The sequence below is a fragment of the Eubalaena glacialis genome, chromosome 10 (genome assembly GCF_028564815.1).
Source record: "Eubalaena glacialis isolate mEubGla1 chromosome 10, mEubGla1.1.hap2.+ XY, whole genome shotgun sequence".
NCBI classification, from domain to species: Eukaryota; Metazoa; Chordata; class Mammalia; order Artiodactyla; family Balaenidae; genus Eubalaena; species Eubalaena glacialis.
In genome coordinates, this window is record NC_083725.1 from 20,681,670 (window position 1) to 20,696,635 (window position 14,966).

Here is a 14,966-nt window from a genome sequence, read left to right on the forward strand (position 1 = left end):
AACAAAGGATCTGACACAAAGAAACTTGCAACAACTAACCATGTCCTTCCATTTCCTTTAAAAGGGCTTTGCTGAAAGTTTTCAGGGAGTTCAGGGTTTTTAAAGTATGAGCCACCCGTCTCCTTGCATGGCCCTGCAATAAACCTTTCTCTGCTCCAAACTCTGATGTTTCAGTTTGTTTGGCCTCACTATGTATCAGGCACATGGACTTGCATTTGATGATAACACTTAGGCGTTCATAAGAGTTACCTGGTAGACTATGTGACCAATTCTATTCTATATCTGAAATATTGACGCTGAGAAGAGTTAGAAATCAATGTGGAAAAAATGAAACCTGACTCACACTGTATACAAAAAGTCAATTTCCCAATAGATTATATACCTGAATATGGAAAAAAAAAAAAAGGTAGAATATGTTCATGGATTTGGGTATGGAAATATTTTTTAAAAGGAAGCAAAACACACTAAAGATAAAGAACATGATTATTAAATTGGACTACACTAATATTAAGAACTTCTGTTTCTCAAAAAACACCATTAAGTTAGTACAGTGGACACTCTACTGTGTCATTCAGATTCCTCTTCAGTGAAGAACTTGTTGTCTCACTTGTTTGGAGTGTTGCGGTTAGCCAGTCAGCAGCTGTCTGCTTCTTCAGGAATTGTCTCAGCTACAGAGATCTGCCTTGCCCAAGACCACTCCTCTTTCTGGGATGGCACATAACCATTGAGTGATTGATGCAGGAGTATAAAGGTCTGGCTATCTCCACCCAATTCAGAACAACTCTAAAAGGCAATTCTACTCCAAAACTCCCTGTAGGCCCTGCTGAGTCTCTCATTGGTCCTGCATCACAGGTAGAATTTCTCTGCTTAATCATGTTTCTTTTCCTTTCCCCAGTTATTGAGCCATATGAGACTCTTTAATAAATATTCTGCATGCTAAACTTTGCCTGAGTCTGCCTCCTGATAACCCAACCTGTGACACAGAATTTTTTAATAAAAGCTAAAGAGACAGAAGAAATATTTGCAATTCATATAGCTGAAAAGAGATCGTAAGTAAAATGTATAAAGAATTTCTACAAATCATTAAGAAAGGTAAAGAACCAATATAAAAATGTGCAAGAGATTTGAACAGTCAGTTCATGAAACAGAATATGCAAAATAACCAATAAAACTAAGAAAAGATGTTCAACCTTATTAGCCATCAGAGAAATATAAGTTAAAAAAACACAATGAGATAATGTTACACATCCACCAGAATGGTTAACATTAAAAAGACTGTCATTGGGAAGTATTGGTGAGGATATGGAGCAAGAGGGAGTCATGTACACTGTTGTTGCTAAAGTTGATGTAACCACTTTGGAAACTGAAACAACAGATTGGGATTATTTACTAAGGTGTATGTATACACTATGATCAGCAATTTCACTCCTAGATATACACCCAGAAGAAATGTGGGCATATGTTTAAAAGTCAAGATAATGGCTATCTTTTGGGTGATGGGGAAGAGGCACAAATGGGATATTTGAGGTGCTAACAATGTTGTATGTGGTAATTCACTGTGGTATACATTTATGTCTTCTGCATTTTGCTGTATGTGTGTTAAATTCCACAATTGAAAAAAGATAAAAGAATTGACTGTGAAACCTAAATAATAATGATAATAATAATATTTTAGTACTGGAAGCATGAAAAATTTTCCTTCCAAGTGAATCAGAGAAATAATAGAGACTATGGGGAAGTGGGCAGAATGTCCATAATGTTGTCAATATTGGAGGGGAAGAACAGGTAAAAACGTGATAATCACATTAAGGCAAGAACTTTATTTTCCAGTGTTACATCAAGGTGATGCCACATCACTAAATAACCGCAGGTTTCAGCATCTCAGATTATATGTCAGTAGAAAGAGGACTGGTTCTGTCATTCTGTTTCCATGGATAAGTTATTTATTCCTGAATCATTGTATCCTTGTTGCTAAAATGCTAACAAGATCCATCTCATGTTGTTATTGTAAAGAATAAAGAAAATAAGGTACAGAAAGTGTCTGCATATCATAGATACTAGATGATAATGGTTTCTTTGTCACCACATCCCTCTCAGAATATTGTTACATTGTTGGCTTGTCGCAGTGGGCATTGGGATTGATACTCCTATCAACTCCCTCTCTGCCATGGAGAAACGATGTGGCTTTAGAGGTATATTCTATTTCCAGGGTTGGATTCTGATTTGTCTAATTTATTCATGGAAATCCCAAACTCCTTGCCAGTGACTGGTTCAAGAACCGAGGTTAATCTTTCCCAGGCAATGGGATTTCTCTGAGAAATCCAGCTTGAGAATGAAGATGACCCACAGCAAAGAGAGACTTGTGGGGAAACAAAGCTTAAATCTTACTCAAAATACACCCGAAGCAGCCTCTTCCACTTCTCAACTTCTGGTTATATTAATATAAAATTCTTAAACCTATATGGGTTGGAGTTCTATCATAGTCAAACTATTCCATATGATACGCTCATATTGATTTATGATCAAAATCATTAGATCTTCCTTATATGAAATATTTTTAAGCCCTGAATCTTTATAATTGATTTGGAAAAAAGTGTTATGTGACTATTAAATACCGCTTAATTTTAGTCAGACAGTTCTGATCTGTTTGAAGTTTCTTTCCTAGAACTCATATTAGCAATACCTCTTCACAAAGTCCCAAGTTCCAGAAAAAACAAAAAAAAATCCTGCATGTGGCAGTAGCCTTCCCAACACAAAATAAGTAGGGTCCTGTTCCCTTCTCCCTTTGTAGTAACTTAACACTCTGTATCTCTGCCTCTCTGCCTTTATTGATCTGTGCTGCTATATCTCTCTGTCTCTGTCACTTCTTCATCTCTTGTCCCTTTGTCTATCTCACTCGTGTTTCTGCATCTCTCTGTCTCTATCCATCTGTCTCTTTCTGTATTGTCTTTCTTGGTCTCTTTTTCCCTGTTTTTATCTTCTTGCCAGCACAGAGAGACTTTACTTTTCTTGCCAAGAAGTATTGATAATTTTTTTGGAATAGTGAGTGACTCGTGTGTTTCTGACTATTCACTTTTCTAACCTAAATGGTTGTAGTAGAGATTATGTGAAATAATATATAAAGTGCCAGGTACATGGCAGGCACTAAGTTTAAGGGATTCACCATTGCCCTTCACTTTTGAATTCTTCTTCCTCTAGATAACCAAAAAAATGTGCCATGTTTTCTCCTCACTGAATAATTTGCCATCTGAAGTGTGGGGGACTCATGACTGAGCATACTTTGTGTTTTATTTCTCAGTTATTGTGAACTCTTTGGAGGCTTGGCTGTACTCTTCTAAGGTACCTCTCATTCCCACTGATTAACGTATCTTTCTCTTTTGTTGTGATGTTAAGTTCAGAGGAGAACAGTGGAGTAGACAGAATATGGTCTTTGGAGCAAAATACTCCCATCTTTCCTCTGTCCAAGTGGTTTGTGGACTATTGCCACAAACATATTTTCCTTTTTTCTGTGATTTATCTTGTCCTCAAAGTTATCTTTTCATCATGTACTTCCATATCCAGGTCGTGGGTTTCATTAAAAGATTTGTCATCTTGACTTAGAAACCTCTTTTTTTAACCTGTCTTTAGAATCTGTTTCTTTTAGATACTGTATATCCTCTAGTGTTGAATTCTAGTAATGAGTTCCATCCAGTCAAATCTCGAGAGAATTTATAATATTTTTAGTCTAATATTAAAATAGCAAATATATTTGATATATGTAGTCTATTAATCTATGCAGTGATATTAGGACAATTCATTTGTTTAATAAATATGCATTGTGTGATATTATATATCTATAAATATATATGTATAATATAATAAATAAGATAAATCTCCTACCATGTGCTAGTGCTGGCTGCTGTAGTGCAATTGTGAATAAGATAAACCTAGTCTCCTCATTCTCATGGGGACCACTGTACTGGGTTGGATAGTGTTTACCCCCCCCACCCTTAAATTCATGTCTATCTGAAGCCCATGAGTGTGGCCTTATATGGAAATAGGGTCTTTACAGAGCTAATCAAGTTAAAATAAATGTTATACTAGATTAAGGTGGGTCCTAAATTCAATATGACAGGTATTTTTGTAAGAATAGGGAAATTTGGACAAATGGGGGTAATGCAGAGAGAAGATGGACAGAGGAGGAGGCAATGTGAAGTTAGAGGCAGAAATTGGAGCCATGTGTGCTCAAGCCAGGGGATGCCAAGGACTGTCAACAACCACCAGAAGATAAGGGAGAAGCATGGAATGGATTCTGCCTCAGAGACTCTGGTAGGAACCAACCATGATGACACCTTGACTTCAGACTTCTAGCCTCCAGAATTGGGAGAGAATACATTCCTACTAATTAAAATCTACCCATTTTGTGGTTATTTGTTACAGCAGCCCTAGGAAATTAATTATATACAGTGTCCTTCCTAAGCTCTTTTCTTGCTAATTTTCCTTTTGTTTTTTATGGAGGAGGTCTCTCCTCCACAGTTTTCCTTTCTGTGGTCCCACTCTGTCCACTTCTAAAGTATTATCTAAGCATTTACCTTCATAGCTCTGAGCCATTTGTTTTATGTCTTCAGGATCATGATGGTAATTCATTTATTCTTGTTTACCATGGCATGTGTCCTTTACCTGCCAGTAGCCTCTGAATTAGAATTATAAATCACAGTCTGGAAATTTGTTCTTTGATACCATCTATTTAATCAGCATCAACTATATCCCTATCTTCCACCCGCAGCCTAAAGTATGACCTTCCACAGGAAGAAAAACACACCCTATTCTTTTAGTCCTTCAGTGATGCACTCATTGCATGTGTTCTTTTGACAAACGGCTTCCCATTTAGTATTTAATTCAGTTTGACTTGTGCCCCCTGTATTACTTTTTTTTTCTCTGAAGAAAATGTATGTGCACTGATGGTGGAGAATATTGTTTTCTAATTCTCTTTTTCCTTTCTTTCCCTTTAATAATGTTTATCACTGAGATGAGTACAAAGTCAGCATTTAGTACTAATTGGATGACTGATTTGCTTTGACTCTTACTTTTTTCCCAGGGGAGTTTGGAGAGTAGATGGACATACATTAATCAGAATGCCCTTTGGAAATCCCTGGCCAGGTCCTAACGATGTTCAGAACTCATGAAAATATAAGTCAACTCCCAGATTTTGCCACTAAGGGATTTTGGATAACCCTCTTGGGAGGATCCAGGTTATGACTATTTTCTCCACCACATAGTTTAGGGTTACTGGGGGATACCTATATTGGGGCTTAGGGTCCTCTGAGAGTCCTATGAAGTCAATATTGGTGCAAGTGATCCTCAAGGGAGAAGCTCTGTGAAAGCCTGGCTTCTCAGGATATTTGACTTGAATTGAAAGTCCGCGTGCATGTGCAAAACCGTTGTCAGTCAGCACAGTTCATTTGGATTAAAATTTACCCATCTCTGAGTGGTTCTAACTGATACTCATCTGCCATTTACACCAAAAGATTTTCTTATTAGTTATTCAGATACTAGGGTTTAAAAAATTAAGTTTCTTTGTGTTAAGCTCTGGCAAAATTTGTAAATTGCTCTGAAGATATTTACTTTTCTTGGTGAAAATTCCCAAAGGAAGTATAAACTTAGAGGTGTAGATTGCTTAGTTGAAATGTTTGATTTTTGAAGAATTACACCCAAATTTTAGTGAGCATAATATGATTTGAGTCTTAGCAAAATCATAGTAACTTCTAAGCATTAAGAAAAGTCAAATACAACATGATGGAATAGCCACAAAGATATTATTGAGTGCTTGATTTTTAACACACAGTTTGGCTGAAAGCTATTTCTAGGTAATAAGAGAAGCTAGTTAGAACACATACTACCAAATTTTAAAAGATTAATGGTCTCAGGTACCCAATATTTTTGTATGCTGTCATTTGTATGCTGTAATAGTTATGAGTTAGACTGTATTGTAAGAGTAGACAATGAAGTGGAGGCAATATTAGTCAAACTAACCATATACTAAATTACTCTTTCTGAAAAATCATTTATATCATGGATCTGTTTATGCAATTAATAGTTATTGAGTGTCTTAGTCTGTTTGGGCTAGGATGACTGGTTGGTTTATAAACAGTGGAAATTTATTTCTCACATTCTGGAGTCTGGGAAGTCCAAGGTCAAGGTGCAAGCATGGTCATGTTCTGGTGAAGGCCCTCTTCCTGGTTCAGAGCTGGTACCTTCTCTATATGTCCCTCTCCCTCCCTCCTTGATGGTATCTCTTTTATAAGAACACTAATCCCATTGATGATGAATCCACCCTCATGACCTAAGCACTCCCAAAGGCCCCACCTCCTAATATCATCACATTGGGATTAAGATTTCAACATATAGATTTTGGAGGGACACAAACATTCAGACCAATAGAATTGAGTGCCTTAGAAATGTAAGCACTGTGATAGTTAATTTCAATGATACAAAGATGTATGATTTGGTATCTACTTCCATGGGTCTTACAATCAACCTAGAGGGATGATAAAGCAGTGCAAATGTAATGAATATTTCTCATTCTTTTAGGCTTCCTAGAATCCAAACCCTCTTTAATTCCTCTTCAAGGAATTTTTTGCCTTGTGAAACTTGGTGGGAGCTAGGGCCTGTCTCTCACCATAGAATCTGAATATTCCAGACTCATTTTGCTAGCCAACCTTGCACCTAGAGCGTGACAATGTCATCTGGTACATATTAATTAGGTGCTACCATGCTGGACAGAAAGATTCAGGAATGAGATAAATTATCTGATGATTGTTCCTATAATGTTGAGTTCCTCATGAAACCATGCAGCTGGCAAGACTCAACATCCATGACAAGGACCAGTAGTGTCTGTGGGTCAAGATGAGACCCCTGGAGGTTGGTAGCAACATCAGTGATGTATGTATTCCACAGAAAAGTTTTATAGCTGGATTTGGATATTATCTCTGGTTTCTTAGCTCCTGGCCTGATTCTTCAGCCTTCCTGGCAATTCTAATAGTACTCAATTTACATTTCTGCTTAAATAATCCAGAGTTAGTTTTTATTTATTAAGAAGCCTGAATGGTTCTCTCTCTCTCCATATAATTCAGTTTGTAAAAAGTGTTATAAGAATAGCAGAAGAAAGAGGTTACTCTAGATGGGGTCCTTTCAATCTACCTCTGACTCTAAATGGCGTGTGGCAAATGTTTATAACAATGTTAATACCCACTGTGGTATAAACTTTGAAAGGTTGCGTTGTCTATTCCAGCACTGTACAAATGGATTTTCTTCATTTATAATCTGTCACCTGCAAAGTTCTGTAAAACCTTGTTGGATCTACAAATTATTCTAAAATACTTTCAACCTAGACCTCTCTGGGGCATAAGGAATTTAATACATGGATCATACTTTAAACATACTTCGTGACACTTTTGCCCTATAATGGATCTGGTGAATTGGTTAGCTTGATTAACACAGAGAGTGAAATCAGATAATTCAAGTTAAAAAGAATAAAAGTTATTCTAAGCCCAAATTAACCACATTTCTATTTTGACCAACTAAGTAGGCAATTGTCAATGTTTCATGTTCCTTTTTTTTAGGCTGCTTTGATCCAGTAGAAAGCTGGGCCAAGGACAGATAGCCTGGATATTCTGAAGTTGTGGGGGTCATTCTGCCAAGCTTCACTGGCAATAAAGAGTGCCAAAATACAAATTTCTGCCAAGTGCTCTGTCATGTTCTCTAGAAGGAAGAACTAACTTCCAAACATGCTGATTCAACTGCAATCATCCATACACATTTGAGGTTCTATAGTGCAGTCTTCCTATAATATTTCTACCCTTTTAAACATTCACTCCAAAGTATGGTCTTATTAGCAACTTGGAGAAAGAATTACAGGAAGTAGCCAAATAAATGCATACTCTTCTCCAGTTTCACATTCTTTACTTTCATTGGACTTTCCAAGGGTTTAGAATTAATCCAAGTCGTGTATTCAGATTGGAGATTTTCTCATCTGTTTTACACACACTGAGCAATGGATTTCAATTCAGCAGTGGTTTCAGAGCATTTGCCTTGTGTCCAGGCTACACAAGTACTCAAAAGACATCTGCATCAGTCAGAGCAAAGATCAGCCATTACAAGAATTGTGTTAAACTCCTTTGGAAGGCTGCTGGCTCTACATATAGTCAACGACTCACAAGTACATTTATTGAACAATGATTGTGAAATTTTGTCACCTTCCCTCCTACTCTCCCTTAAAATGCCCTTAACCTACACCTATATACCATGCAATGCTGAAAACTCATCATCTGTTTAGTCAAGTGTTGATCTAGTTCAGTATATGTGGTCTGTTCATTTGGGTTAGTATTTTAAGTTGTAGGTTGAACAGTAATTGAGGATAGATAATGTATTTATTTAATCTGCTTTGGAATATGTCCTTCTCTTGGACAACCTTAATTGAGGATGATCTATCTATTCTCAATCGTACACTTTTGACATGGATCCACAAAGAAGGCAGTTGGCTTTTTTTGGTAATTAATTGTTTAAACTGAAATACAGTTGATGTACAATATTATTTTAGTTTCAGGTATATTGATACTACATAACAATTTAACACATATATATATATTACATATGAAATGATCACCACAATAAGTCTAGTAACTGTCTCCATACAAAGTTTTACAGTATTATTGACCATAATTCTTATGCTGTATATTATATTCCCATGAACTATTTATCATATGACTGGAGGTTTGAGCCTCTTAACCCCATCACCTATTTCGACCACCTCCCTACTTTTCTACCTTCTGACAACCACCTGTTTGATTTCTGTATCTAAGGGTCTGTTTTCACTTTGTTTTGTTTTTTAGATTCCACATATAAATGAGATTATGTTTTATTTGTCTTCCTGTGACTTATTTAACTTAGCATAATAACTCTAGATCCCTTCATGTTGTTGCAAATGGCAAGACTGCATTTTTAGGTCTTAGTAATATCCCATTGTATATGTATATATCACAACTTATTTATCCATTCTTCTATTGATGAACACAGGTTGCTTCCATATCTTGGCTATTGTAAACAATACTGTAATGAACATAGTATTGCATACATATTTTCAAAGTAGCATTTTTTATTTCTTTGGGTAAGTATCCAGAAGTGAAACTGCTAGATTATATGGCAGTTCTATTTCTAATTTTTGAGAATGTCCATATGTTTTCCATAGTGGCTACACCAATTTATATTCCCACCAACAGTGCATGCAGTGACCCTTTTCTCCATATCTTCACCAACACTTGTTATTTGTTTTCTTTTTGATGACAGCCATTCTGACTTATGTGAGGTAGTATCTCATTGAGATTTTGATTTGCAAATCCATGATGATTAGTGATGTTGAGCATCTTTTATGTGCCTGTTGGCCATCTATATGTCTTCTTTGGAAAATGTTTGTTCAGGTCCTCTGCCCATTTTTTAATCAGGTATTTTTTTTTAATGTTGATTTGTATGAATTCTTTGTATATTTTGTATATTAACCCCTTGTCCGATATATTATTTGCAATATCTTCTCCTGTTCAGGAGGTTGCCTTTTTGTTTTGTTGATAGTTTCCTTTGATGTACAAAAAGGTTTTAAATTTGAGTAGATCCCATTTGTTTGTTTTTACTTTTGTTTCCCTGGCCTGAAGAGACGGAGCTAAAAAAAAAATATTGCTAAAACTGATGTCAAAGAGCACACTGCCTATGTTTTCTGCTAGAAGTTTTATGGTTTCAGGTTTTACACTTAAGTCTTTAATAATCCTTTTGAGTTTATTGTTATGTATGGTGTGAGAAAGTAGTCCAGTTTGATTCTTCTGCGTGTAGCTGTCCAGTTTCCCAGCACTATTTATTGAAGGGACTGTTTTTTCCCCATTGTATATTCTTGCCTCCTTTGTTGTAGATTAATTGACCATAAGTGCATTGACCAAAAGTGCTCTATTCTTTTCCAATGATCTGTCTGTTTTTGTGCCAGTGCCATATTGTTTTGATTACTGTAGCTTTGTAGTATAGTTTGAAATCAGTGAGCATAAAACCTTCAGCTTTGTTCTTCTTTCCTAAGATTGTTTTGGCTTTTGGGATTTTTTGTGTGTTTCAATACAAATTTTAGAACTATTTATTTTAGTTCTGTGAAAAATACCTTTGATATTTTGATAGGAATTGAATCTGTAGATTGCCTTTGTAGTATGGTCATTTTAACAATATTATTTCTTCCAATCCATGAACACAGGATGTTTTTCTGTTTGTTTATGTCATCTTCAATTTATTTTATCAATATCTTATAGTTTTCTGAGTACAAATCTTTTACTTCCTTGGTTAGATTTGTTCCTAGTTATTTTATTCTTTTTGACACAATCGTAAATGAAATTGTTTTCTTAATTTCTTACTGTGATAGTTTGTTGTTAGTGTATACAAATGCAGTAGATTTCTGTATATTAATTTAGTATCCTGCAACTTTACTGAATTCATGTATTAGTTCTAATAGTTTTTTGGTGGTGTTTTTAGGATTTTGTATGTATAGTATCATGTCATCTATAAGTAGTGACATTAAGCCAGACATTCTGGGGGTAGCCCTCCTGGTGCAGGATCTTCAGACTGGGGAGTCCAATTTGGGGCTCAGACTCCTTAGTACATGGAGAACTTCTGCAATTGCAATTATCCTCCCATCTGTGGATCACCTAACCAGGGGTGTCAGTCTTGACTATACTACATCTCTGCCCCTCTTACCTATCTTGTTGTGGATCCTTTTTAATATGTTTAGCTATAGGAAATCTTTTCTTCTAGTCTTCAGGTTGTTCTTATAGATAGTTGCTCTGAAAATAGTTGTAATTTTTGTGTGCCCATGTGGGGAAGTGAGCTCAGGGTCTTCACTCTGTGCTTCTTGGCCATTCCTCTTGGTAAATAATTTTTTAAAAGACATCATCACACCATATACATCCATATAAGTGTAGTTCTATTTAATTTTCTTAATCCTGTATAAAAATAGATGGAATTTATAAAGAATAATTTGACAGCATGAGGTGTAGGTATAAGAAGTTAATGAGAGAGAAGTTTGAAAAGTTGGATTTGTTCCAGTTTAGAGGTTTTTTTTTTAGGATTATTTTTATTTTTATTTTATTTTATTTTTAGTGAAATACATTTGATTTCAAATGTTATATTAGTTTCAGGTGTCCAGCATAGTTTTTCAGTATTTTTAAAGATTATGCTCCATTTAAAGTTATTGCAAAAAAATGGCTGTACTTTCCTATGCTGTACAATATATCCTTGTTGCTTATTTATTTTATATGCAGTAGTTTGTATCTCTTAATCCCATACCACTTTCTTGTCCCTCCCTCTTCCCTCTCCCCACAGGAAACCACTAGTTTGTTCTCTGTATCTGAGTCTTTTCTGTTTTGTTATATACATTTATGTTATTTTTTACATTCCACAAATAAGTGATAACATAGAGTATATGTCTTTCTCTGTCTGACTTATATCACTAAGCATAATACCCTCTAGGTCTACCCACATTATTGCAAATGGTAGAATTTTATTCTTTTTTATGGCTGAGTAATATTCCATTGTGTGTGTGTGATATATGTATATATATACATATATATACATATGTACATATATATATCCATCCCATATCTTCTTTATCCATTCATCTGTTAATGAACAACACTTGGGTTGCTTCCATATCTTAACTATTGTAAATAATGCTGCTATGAACATTGATATGCATGTACATTTTCAAGTTAGTGTTTTGGGGTTTTTTCAACTATATGCCTAAGAGTGGAATTGCTGGATCAAATAGTAATTCTATTTTTAGTTGTATAGGGAACATCCATGCTGTTTTCCATGGTGGCTGCACCAATTTACATTCTCATCAACAGTGTGCAAGGATTCCCTTTTTTCCACATCCTTGCCAACATTTGTTATTTGTAGATTTTGATGTTAGCCATCCTGACAGGTGTGAGGTGATACCTCATTGCAGTTTTGATTTGCATTTCTCTAATAATTAGTAATGTTGAACATTGTTTCATATGCCTGTTAGCATCTGTCTCTCTTCTTTGGAAAAATATAGACTTGGGTCTTCTGCCCATTTTTAAATCATTTTTATATTGAGTTGTATGAACTGTTTATATGTTTTGTATATTTACCCCTTATTTGTCATGTCATTTGCAAATATTTTCTCACATTCAGTTGTTTGCCTTTTTGTTTTGTTGATGGTTTCCTTTGCTGTGCAAAAGAGTTTAAGCTTAATTAGGTAGGTCCTAATTATTTATTTTTGCTTTTATTTATTTTGCCTTAGGAGACAGATCCAAAAAATATTGCTATGATTAATGGCAAAGAGTGTTCTGCCTATATTCTCTTCTAAGATTTTTATGGTTATAGGTTTTACATTTAGGTTTTTAATCCATTTTGAGTTTATTTTTGTATATGGTGTGAGGGAATGTAATAATCTCATTGTTTTACATGTGGATGTCCAGTTTTCCCAGCACCACTTGTTGAAGAGACTGTCTTTTCTCCATTGTGTATTCTTGCCTCCTTTGTTGTAGCTTAATTAACCATAGGTGCATGGGTTTATTTCTGAGTTCTCTATTCTGTTCCATTAATCTATGTATCTGTTTTTGTGCCAAAACCATGCTGTTTTGACTACTGTAGCTTTGTAATATAGTCTGAAGTCAGGTAGTGTGACACCTCCATCTTTGTTATTTTTTCTCAATATCGCTTTGGCAATTCAGGGTCTTTTTGGTTCCATATCAATTTTAGGATTATTTGTTTTAGTTCTGTGTAAAATATCATAGGTATTTTGATAGGGATTGCATTAAATATGTAGATTGCTTTAGGTAGTATGGTCATTTTAACAATATTAATTCTTCCAATACAAGAACACAAGGTATTTTTCTATTTCTTTGTATCATCTTGAATTTCCTTTCTTAATATTTTATAGTTTTCAGAGTATACATCTTCCACCTCCTTGGCTGAGTTTATTCCTGGGTATCTATCTATCTATCTATCATCTATCTATCATCTATTTATTTATCTATCTATGACATGATTTTAAATATTGTTTTTGCTTTCTCTTCTGATAGTTTATTATTAGTGTATTGAAAAGTGACAGATTTATGTATATTAATCTTGTATCCTATAACTTCAATGAATTTATTTATTAGTTCTAATAGTTTTTCAGTGGAGGATTTGGATTTTCTATATATAGTATCATGTCATCTGCAAACAGGGACAGTTTTACTTCTTCCCTTCCAGTTGGATTCATTTTATTTCTTTTTATGGTCTGATTACTGTGGCTAGGACTTCCACTATTATGTTAAATAGGAGTGGTGACAGTGGATATCCCTGTCTTGTTCCTGACTTTAGAGGAAAGGCTTTCAACTTTTCACTGTTGAGTACAATGTTAGTTATGGGTTTCATAAATGGCCCTTATTATGTTGAGGTTTTTCCCTCTCTACCAACGTTGATGAGAGTTTTTAAAAATTTTTATCATGAATGGATATTGAATTTTGTCAAATGCTTTTTCTGCATCTATTGAGATGCACATTGATTGACTTGCAAATATTGAGCCATCCTTACATCCCTGGATAAATCCCACTGGGTCAATGGTATATGATTCTTTTTATATTGTTAGATTTGGTTGGCTAATATTTTCTTGAGGGTTTTTACATCTATAATCATCAAAGATATTAGCCTGTATTTTTCTTTTTCTTTTTTTGTAGTGCCTTTGTCTGATTTTGGTATCAGAGTAATAATGGTGGCTTCATAGAATGAATTTGGAAGTATTTTGTTCTCTTCAATTTTTTGGAACAGTTTGAGAAGCATGGGTATTAGATCTTTTTTATATGTTTGGTAAAATTCTCCTGTGATGCTGTCCAGACCTGGACTTTTATTTATGGGAGGAGAGGTTTTTTAAATTACAAATTCAATTTTACTAGTAGTAATCAGCCTTTACAGATTGTTTCATCCTGATTCAGTCTTGGTAGATTGCATGTTTCTAGAAATTTGTCCATTTCTTCTAGGTTGTCCAGTTTGTTGGCATACAACTTAATAGCATTGTCTTATGATTTTTCTGCATCTCAGTGGTATCAGTTGTCATTTCTCCTCCTTCATTTCTTATTTTATTTGGGTTCTCTCTCTTTTCTTCCTGATGAGCCTGGGTAAGGCTTATCAATTTTGTTTATCTTTTCACAAAACCAACTCTTGTTTTCAATTTTATTTATTTTCTCTCTGAGCCTTATTATTTCCTTCCTTCTGCTGACTTTTGGCTCTGTTTGTTTTTCTTTTTCTAATTCCTTTAGCTTGTAGGTTAGGTTGTTTATCTGAGATTTTTGTTTATTTTGTCTTGACAAAGGCCTATATGACTATGAACTTCCCTGTTAGTACTCCTTCTGTTGCACCCCACAGAGTTTGGAAAGTTGTGTTTCCATTTTCATTTGTCTCAAGGTATTTTCTGATTTCCTCTTTGATTTCTTCATTGAAACATTGATTTTTTAGTAGCATGTTTTTAGTCTCCCTGTGTTTGCACTTTTTATTTTTATTTCTGTAATTGATTTCTAGTGTTATACTGTTGTGGTTGGAATATATGCTTGATATAATTTCTAACCTATTAAACTTGTTGAGATTTGTTTTGTGGCCTAGCATACAATCTATTCTGGAGGATGTTCCATGTGCACTTGAAAAGAATTTTGATGGAATGTTCTGTAGATATCTGTTAAGTCCAACTTGTTTATTACACCATTTAAGATCACCGTTGCCTTATTGATTTTCTGTCTGGATGAACTGCCCATTGATGTAAGTGGGATGTTAAAGTCCCTTACTATTATTGTCAATTTCTCCTTTTATATCTGTTAATACTTGCTTTACTTATTTAGGTGCTCCTGTATTGGGTGCATTTATGTCAATGAATATAATAATCTTCAGTCAGCCCTCTCTGTCCT